Raw genomic sequence first — 8,922 nt, forward strand, 5'->3', positions numbered from 1 at the left:
TAGACATTCGAATAAAATTCTAAAAACCTGTTTTTGCTTTCTAATTATCGGGAACTGTGTGTAGATTGATGAGGGGGGAAACTATTTCATCAATTTTAGAATCGGGCTGTAACAACATAATGTGGAAAATGTCAAAGGTTACGAGTAATTTCTGAATGCACTGTATAACACTCAGAATACTTTTTACATTAACAACGAGATTTTAACACACATTTGCTGTGTAGGAAGGTGTATGACAACTGAAGAAAGTCTTGATATCTTTAAAAAAAAAACATGGAAACAGCAAGCAATTCAGTTGTGAACCTCAAAAGTGTTAGCATTTATTTGAATGCTAAAAAGATATCAGCTCCGCCGCCCTGTTACACATACAACAACAAAACTTGATATATGAGTGTTTTAGCTTAAGGAACACATTTGCATCATATACCTATGATTTCCTTCATATTGGATTTTCCTTCATATTAGATTTTTTTAATCAAATCTCCCAAAATTGTCTTCACATGAACAGTACATCTGATTGACTTGAAACTCATAAAGTATGTTCATCATGTCAGCCTCTACTAAGTCCAAATGTGGAAGAGACAATGGTAACCTTGTAAAAAATATATATTGCATCCGAAATCAAACTGTAAAAGCTTCACTTCTCTTCACTTGATCAACTTGAAACTCACATGTAGTGTTTTGAATTGTTACAAGAACACAAGCGAGGAGGATGTATAGTACTTCCATGCAACTGTTTATTTCAGCCTATCATAAGCCAGCACCCCGTTTGTAGCTATATTTCATTTTGCATTAGTAATTCTAGCACATTACACTGCATCTATTGGTAGTCAAAATACTATATGATGCCACAAATGTAAAAATCGAAACACAACTGGAGCCAGTTTGGAGTCAGGAAGTAAGAGGCGGTAGCTAACTAACTGTACGTAGCTCTGTTAACTGTGGGGCATAATAATTATCTTATTTGAAGTTTTTTTCAATTGTTTATCAATTACTTAAAGGGGCAATCTGCAGTTGCTACATCCATTTTTGGACTTATACATTTATGACATGTACCCATTTATTCTCAAATAATATAATTTATAAATGCCTCTTGAGCTTAGTTTAACTGTTGTACCCCATCAAAATTAAAAAAAATATAAGCTTATTTTTACTCCAATGATTGTAAACAACCATAAAGGCTCAAAACATGGTTAATAACATGGTCGGTCCTTGTATCCATAACTCTGTCTATGAAGTTGAGAGTGGTTAGATTTCTCCAGCCCAATCTCTAGGCTTTTTACTGAAACAGGGGAGTAGAGAATGCTTTGTTACTGTTTCAACTGCTGATTTCTGCTTTAACTGATGCACCTACTTTCCTATCAACAATTTCCTCCTATTGTTTAGTATTTTTGATTGTGTATCTATTTGTTATGACATTGTACAGAACGATTGGGCATTTGTATATTTCTCCACTAGGGCCCCATTAATGTGTGTGCCTTCAATTTCAGATGGTGAGGTGAGAAAATGTGCTACTGAAAATGAATGTAATGTCAAGTCGCAAAGAAGTGTGGTGACTGAATGCTGCACAACTGATCTCTGCAACTGACCCAAGCTGGGAGAACCTGACTCACACCTGCAAATGGAGTAATATCAGCAAGGAACAATTTTGTAATTGAATCAACATACTGAAAACTATTTTGTTTTCAATTGATAGCTAAAAATTATTACGTTATCACATTTCGTACCTTCCACTGTAGTCATAAAATTATTTTTTGTTAATGTCATTTCTCCAATTTCTGAAATGCTGTTAAAATATTATTTTCATATCATAAGCTTTGTGGACTGATTATTATAGGAATGTCTGGTAGGACCTGTGGTCAGAGTTGAAGATTAGTGAATAGAATTGTAGACAATTTTCATACACCTCCTGACATCATTTCCCAAGCCTTCACCCGAAAGGAGCAATGCAAAGAAAAGCCCTCCTTTCATGTGTGTTTTCACTAGCGCTCCATTGTGTACATTTTATAATGGTGCAAAACTGTAATTTTCTAATTTGCTATATTTAGGAGAGGCTGAAGAACATGCCCACACAGCTCCTGACATCATTACCCTTCAACCAAAAGGATTAAAAAAATGTAAATATAAGGGGCCACCCACTCCAGAATCAGAAAAAGGGTTTATATTTTATAAGCTCAAAGGTGATGCCTTTACGTTGAAACCCACTATTCCAACCCATAATTTTTTTATTGTCACATACACCAGATAGGTGCAGTGAAATGTGTTGTTTTACAGGCTTAGCCATAGTAGTACAGTGCTACGGTAGTAAATTAGGTTTAAGTGCCTTGCTCAAGGGCACATCAGACGTTTCACGTTGTCTGGTTTTCAAACCTGTAACTTTTCAGTTACTTGCCCAACACTCTAACCGCTAGGCTACCTGCCACCCTTAGTAGGGCCCTATAAAATGTATAATGCAGAAAACGGGGACGAAATCACAGAATCCAGACATTAAAATATAATTAAACCATTTAAAACTTGTATTGAACATGTATTAAAAATATTGAAGTTAGTTCAATTCCATTAGTTTCTCATTATTCATAATAATGCATCAAGGAGAAATATTTATTGCAAGGTAATGATATGGAAATGTGCCTGTTAGTGTTGTGTAGCCAGTTAGCATGCCGAAATAGTCATTTCTTTCTCAAAAAATCTTCCCAATGTAATGGTGGGTGAGTGATGGGTGAGGAGTCAAACACAGAGAGCAAAGTAAACAGGAAAAAAAGCACTTTAATGTCCTTAACAAAGTAACAGGTCCAAACATGGGTGAAGCCCTAAAACACAGGTGCAAAAACAAACCCAAAACCGAGTTACACAAACCCGGACAGAGAAAACCCAAAACCTAGTTACACAAACCCGGACAGAGAAAACCCAAAACCTAGTTACACAAACCCGGACAGCGAAAACCCAAAACCTAGTTACACAAACCTGGACAGAGAAAACCCAAAACCTAGTTACACAAACCCAGACAGAGAAAACCCAAAACCTAGTTACACAAACCCGGACAGAGAAAACCCAAAACCTAGTTACACAAACCCGGACTGAGAAAACCCAAAACCTAGTTACACAAACCTGGACAGAGAAAACCCAAAACCTAGTTACACAAACCCAGACAGCGAAAACCCAAAACCTAGTTACACAAACCTGGACAGAGAAAACACCCAAAACCTAGTTACACAAACCTGGACAGAGAAAACACCCAAAACCTAGTTACACAAACCCGGACAGAGAAAACCCAAAATCTAGTTACACAAACCCAGACAGCGAAAACCCAAAACCTAGTTACACAAACCCGGACTGAGAAAACCCAAAACCTAGTTACACAAACCTGGACAGAGAAAACCCAAAACCTAGTTACACAAACCCAGACAGCGAAAACCCAAAACCTAGTTACACAAACCTGGACAGAGAAAACACCCAAAACCTAGTTACACAAACCTGGACAGAGAAAACACCCAAAACCTAGTTACACAAACCTGGACAGAGAAAACACCCAAAACCTAGTTACACAAACCCGGACAGAGAAAAACCAAAACCTAGTTACACAAACCCAGACAGCGAAAACCCAAAACCTAGTTACACAAACCCGAACAAAGAAAACCCAAATCCTAGTTACACAAACCTGGACAGAGAAAACCCAAAACCTAGTTACACAAACCTGGACAGCGAAAACCCAAAACCTAGTTACACAAACCCGGACAGCGAAAACCCAAAACCTAGTTACACAAAACCGGACAGCGAAAACCCAAAACCTAGTTACACAAAACTAACTTAAATAACACCCATCCCAAAACCCCAACAAGGAACAGGTGAAAACAATTAGACAAAAACAAACGAAAAGGAAAAAGGTATCGGTGGCAGCTAATAGACCGGCGACGACGACCGGCGAGCGCCACCCAAGCAGGATGTGGAGTCACCTTCAGTGGCAGCTAGTTGACCGGCAACGACGACCGCCGAGCGCCACCTGAGCGGGAAGGGTAGCCACCTTCAGTGGCAGCTAATAGACCGGTGACGACGACCGCCAAACGCCACCCGAGCAGGAAGGGGAGCCACCTTCGGTGGCAGCTAATAGACCGGCGACGACGACCGCCGAACGCCACCCGAGCAGGAAGGGGAGCCACCTTCGGTGGTATTCGTGACACCCAATTAAATGTTGACTCCTTGTGTGTTTTAGGCTTTGATTTGGAACATCCCATTTAGTTGTTTTTTTTTTATAAAAATGTGTGATTTTGAGGGTGAAAACTTTAATAAACTGGGAAAAATCAGAAACCTGAAAAAACTAAATGGAGTTTTTGAAGGGCCCTAAACTAGTCCCGGGGGAGGGATATAGCTCATTAGCGCACCATCACAATGTTGTATGTCAAAGTGCACAAATCTTCAGTGGTGATTTTAACATGTACATCTTGGTAGGGCAAAGTCTTCTTTTTTTAGATGCATGCCATTGAAGACACTACACAACACTACACATTTATTAATGCACAATAACGGTGACATAAGCTGACCATGGAGTTAATCATAACCACAGCTACACCTGGTCGTCAGGGAGCCTAGCTGATATGGCTGACTTGCTTAAAGGCCCCAAACAGTAATAATTATGTTTTTCATGAAATCTGATGATATTTGGATGAAACCATTATTTCTCTCACCCATCTACACACAATACCCCATAATGTCAAGGTGAAAACATGTTTTTAGAAATATTTGCAAAAGTATTGAAAATGAAATAAAGAAAATCTATTTTGCATTAGTATTCACACCCCTCAATACTTTGTAGAAGCACCTGTGGTATCCCGGGAGGTCTACCCCGGGGGTTGGTGATAGAGGGGGGAGGTATGTGCCGCGACGTTGGCTCCCTCTGCTGGGAGTACTTGGGCTGGGCACCCCGACGCTGACTGCTCCAAGTAGAGGTAATTAGGGGAGAGTGCCAACCAGCCGTGCAGGCCACATAAAGGGATCACCGTGGCACACCGCGAGGAGGAACAGAGTTTTATTTTTATTTTTTGTTTTATTTTTTTATTTCACCTTTATTTAACCAGGTAGGCAAGTTGAGAACAAGTTCTCATTTACAATTGTGACCTGGCCTGTCACGCCTTGGTCTTAGTATTTTGTGTTTTAGTTAATTAGTTGGTCAGGCCAGGGTGTGACATGGGTTTATTGTTTGTTGTAATTCTTAGTGGGGTTTTTTAGTTATTGGGATTGTGGCTGATTAGGGGTGTGTGTTGCATAGGTTTGGCTCCTGAGGCGGTTCTCAATCAGAGTCAGGTGATTCTCGTTGTCTCTGATTGGGAACCGTATTTAGGTAGCCTGGGTTTCGCTTTGTATTTCGTGGGTGATTGTTCCTGTCTCTGTGTTAGTGTTCACCAGACAGGCTGTATAGGTTTTTCACGTTCCGTTTGTTGTTTTTGTTATTTCATGTATCGTCATTTGTCTATTAAAAACACGAGTAACCAACACGCTGCATTTTGGTCCGACTCTCTTTCGACAAACGAAGAACGCCGTAACATGGCCAAGATAAAGCAAAGCAGTTTGACACATACAACAACACAGAGTTACACATGGAGTAAAACAAACATACAGTCAATAATACAGTAGAAAAATAAGTCTATATACGATGTGAGCAAATGAGGTGAGATTAGGGAGGTAAAGGCAAAAAAGGCCATGGTGGCAAAGTAAATACAATATAGCAAGTAAAACACTGCAATGGCAGATTTGCAGTGGAAGAATGTGCAACGTAGAAATAACGGGGTGCAAAGGAGCAAAATAAATAAATACAGTACGGGAAGAGGTAGTTGTTTGGGCTAAATTATAGATGGACTATGTATAGGTGTAGTAATCTGTGAGCTGCTCTGACTGCTGGTGCTTAAAGCTAGTCAGGGAGTTAAGTGTTTCCAGTTTCAGCGATTTTTGTAGTTCGTTCCAGCCATTGGCAGCAGAGAACTGGAAGGAGAGGTGGCCAAAGGAAGAATTGGTTTTGGTGGTGACCAGAAAGATATACAGTATACAGTATAACTGGGCAAGTCAGTTAAGAACAAATTCTTACTTACAATGACGGCCTAGACAAATGTTACTGAAGAACGTGGCACGTTCATGGGATGCCAGCTTTTCAAGAAGTCAGTTGATAAAATGTCGGCCCTGCTAGAGCTGCCCCAGTCTGAGAGCAAAAATAGCTCAGCCGCGAAGTGGTAGGCCACACAAGCACACAGGATGGGACCGCTGAAGCGCGTGGCACGTAAAAAATTGTCTGTCCTCGGTTGCAACACTCACTATTGAGTTCCAAGTTGCCACTGAAAGCAATGTCAGCACAAGAACTGTTCATTAGGGAGTGTCATGAAATGGGTTTCCATTGCAAAGCAGCTGCACACAAGCCTAAGATCGCAATGCCAAGTGTCGGCTGGACTGGTGTAAAGCTCATCGCCATTGGACTCTGGAGCAGGGGAAATGTTTGGTGGAGGAGGAATAATGGTCTGGGGCTGTTTTCATGGTTTAGACTGGGCCCCTTAGTTCCAGTGAAGGAAAATCTTAATGCTACAGCATACAATGATATTCTAGACGATTCTGTGTTTCCAACTTTGTGACAACAGTTTGGGGAACACCCTTTCCTGTTTCAGCATGACAATGCCCCCTTGCACAAAGTGAGATCCATACAGGAAAGGTTTGTCGAGATCGTGTGGAAGAACTTGACTGGCCTGCACGTAGCCCTGACCTGATTTAGAATTATTCCTACTCTGAGACGCTTGATCCACCCTGAATTTCCGATACTTTCAATACAGATTGTGTTGGAAAAACTCACAAAGAAATAAACTATGAAATAAGCAAATAAGGCTTACAAAGCACATGGTGGTGGTGAGAGAAGAGGCTGGTGCAGTAACATGCAAACACACAGAACGACACACACTACAGCTGTGGATGCCAAAAGCATTTTGCACATACATGACAAGGGGGGGGGGTTGTGAAATTGATTATATAACAACACGAAACAAACACAGGCTACAGTACACAATATCAACAACTCACTCTAATAGTCCTGAACAGAACCCACAGAGAGAAAGATCCCCATCATTACTGATAATGGAAGCCTGGTACCAAAGTGCCCCATCACACCTGTCGGCCCATAAACACATTAACCCCCCCCCCAACATGGGTAATGACCTCGCTCCCCACTCCCCACTCCCCACCCCCTCTGTGGCAGACAGGCGAGGTGTCCTCACTTCTCACCTCCACTTCCCTTCCACCCCACTGGCTGCCTTTCATCCCTCTCTCCAACCCCCCACAAATGGACAAGAAAAACAACAACTACAACAACATTCAGCCTCTCCCTCCCTTTCCCCCCTAAATGTGTTACTTTGGCCTGCCATGAATGTCTGTTACTTAGCCCCTTTGTGACTAGATTTAATTCCTTTTTTTTTATCTATTTGCTTTTTATTTGACATTTGTCATTGGTATCTGCGTTTACTGTTACATTCAGAGTTAGCACATTCAGGGTGAACACAGATGGCAACAACCTGATTTGATTAAAAGCCAATAAAGACGTAAAAATTAGTTCATTTTAGTCATAACGGGGATATATGGACTTAGCAGACGCTTTTATCCAGTGACTTACTTAAGTGAATATACTTTGTCATGCAGGAATAAAACATACAACGAACCAACTGAACCACATTGGTTTGGCTTTTACCTGTATTTGAGCACGTGCTTAATTTGAGCCAGATCCTGCCAAAAATCACAGTAAAAATGATCAAACGTAATGTGAAAAGTGGATTTTCAGCATGGGCCTAGTATTCTAAGAGTTGATTAGGGTTGTGCGGCCCGGGTTTCTGGTTTGAGCAACATTGTAACCTATGTGGCAGTGGCCTTGTGAGAAGCATGCCAGTATCTCTCTCTCTCTCAATTAGAATGAGATTCCCTTTTTATGATCTCTCTCCCTCTCTGCCCTGATAGACATGAGCCCTGCAACTCTCATCTCTCCAGCACTGCAGGTCATTTGTTTTCTAATAGAATCATAGCCACCTGAAGGGTTCTGAAGGAACTGCGAGCATCACTGATAAATGAAAATACATTTTCCAAAGAATTACTGCTGTCTGTTCAGAAATAAATGTAGTCATTCAGAATATTCCACTACTGTACACCATGAGAGAGCCTATAATTTAGCCACATATTATCAAAAGCTTATTTTTTTAAATAGCCTAGCTGTGGATTGTAGCCCAATGAGAAGGACTAGCCTACATTCGTGAACACACGCAAATCATCAGTTGTTACGCAGACAAAACAGGCCTGTAGCAATATTTCAAATACAATCGAGGGAAAACACCGGATGGAAAGCAAATCTCCTAATGAAAATAGAAGACTCTAAAATATAGGCTACCAAAATATTTGATCAACTTCCAAATATTGTTTTACAAAAGATTTTTTACAAGAGATTGAGCTGCCAGTGAGCTGCTCGTCATTGGGTGAGTTTGAAACTGGAAAGCCTTTTTAGAACTATTGGAGCCTACAATACTGCATGTGTCTCCACACACCTAGGCCTAGGCTATTGATGGATTCAAGACAAGGTCATTTTTGTTAATCTCAGGTTCTCAGTTTGTCAGTGTCAAAGTAGCCTGCCATTTCGATCATGTGTGCAGCATTAAAAAATATTCGGCCAAATTCTCCAGTCATGTAAAATGAAGCAGAATTGCATGAAATGCATTTATAAACAAATTCCCGGACCCTAGGCTGTAAATACTGTTCACCATGTGTGCAACTTCTGTGAGTGCCTCTACTCTACTGATGTATGCCACTACGCAAATGTGATGACATGCATGCAATACTTTATTATAAAGGTGATTCCACCCTCACCCCCCCATGCGTTCCGGTGCCTCAAAACTCCCCAGATGCCCCCACTCTCAC

The sequence above is a fragment of the Oncorhynchus masou genome, chromosome 31, assembly GCF_036934945.1.
Source record: "Oncorhynchus masou masou isolate Uvic2021 chromosome 31, UVic_Omas_1.1, whole genome shotgun sequence".
Lineage (NCBI taxonomy): Eukaryota > Metazoa > Chordata > Actinopteri > Salmoniformes > Salmonidae > Oncorhynchus > Oncorhynchus masou.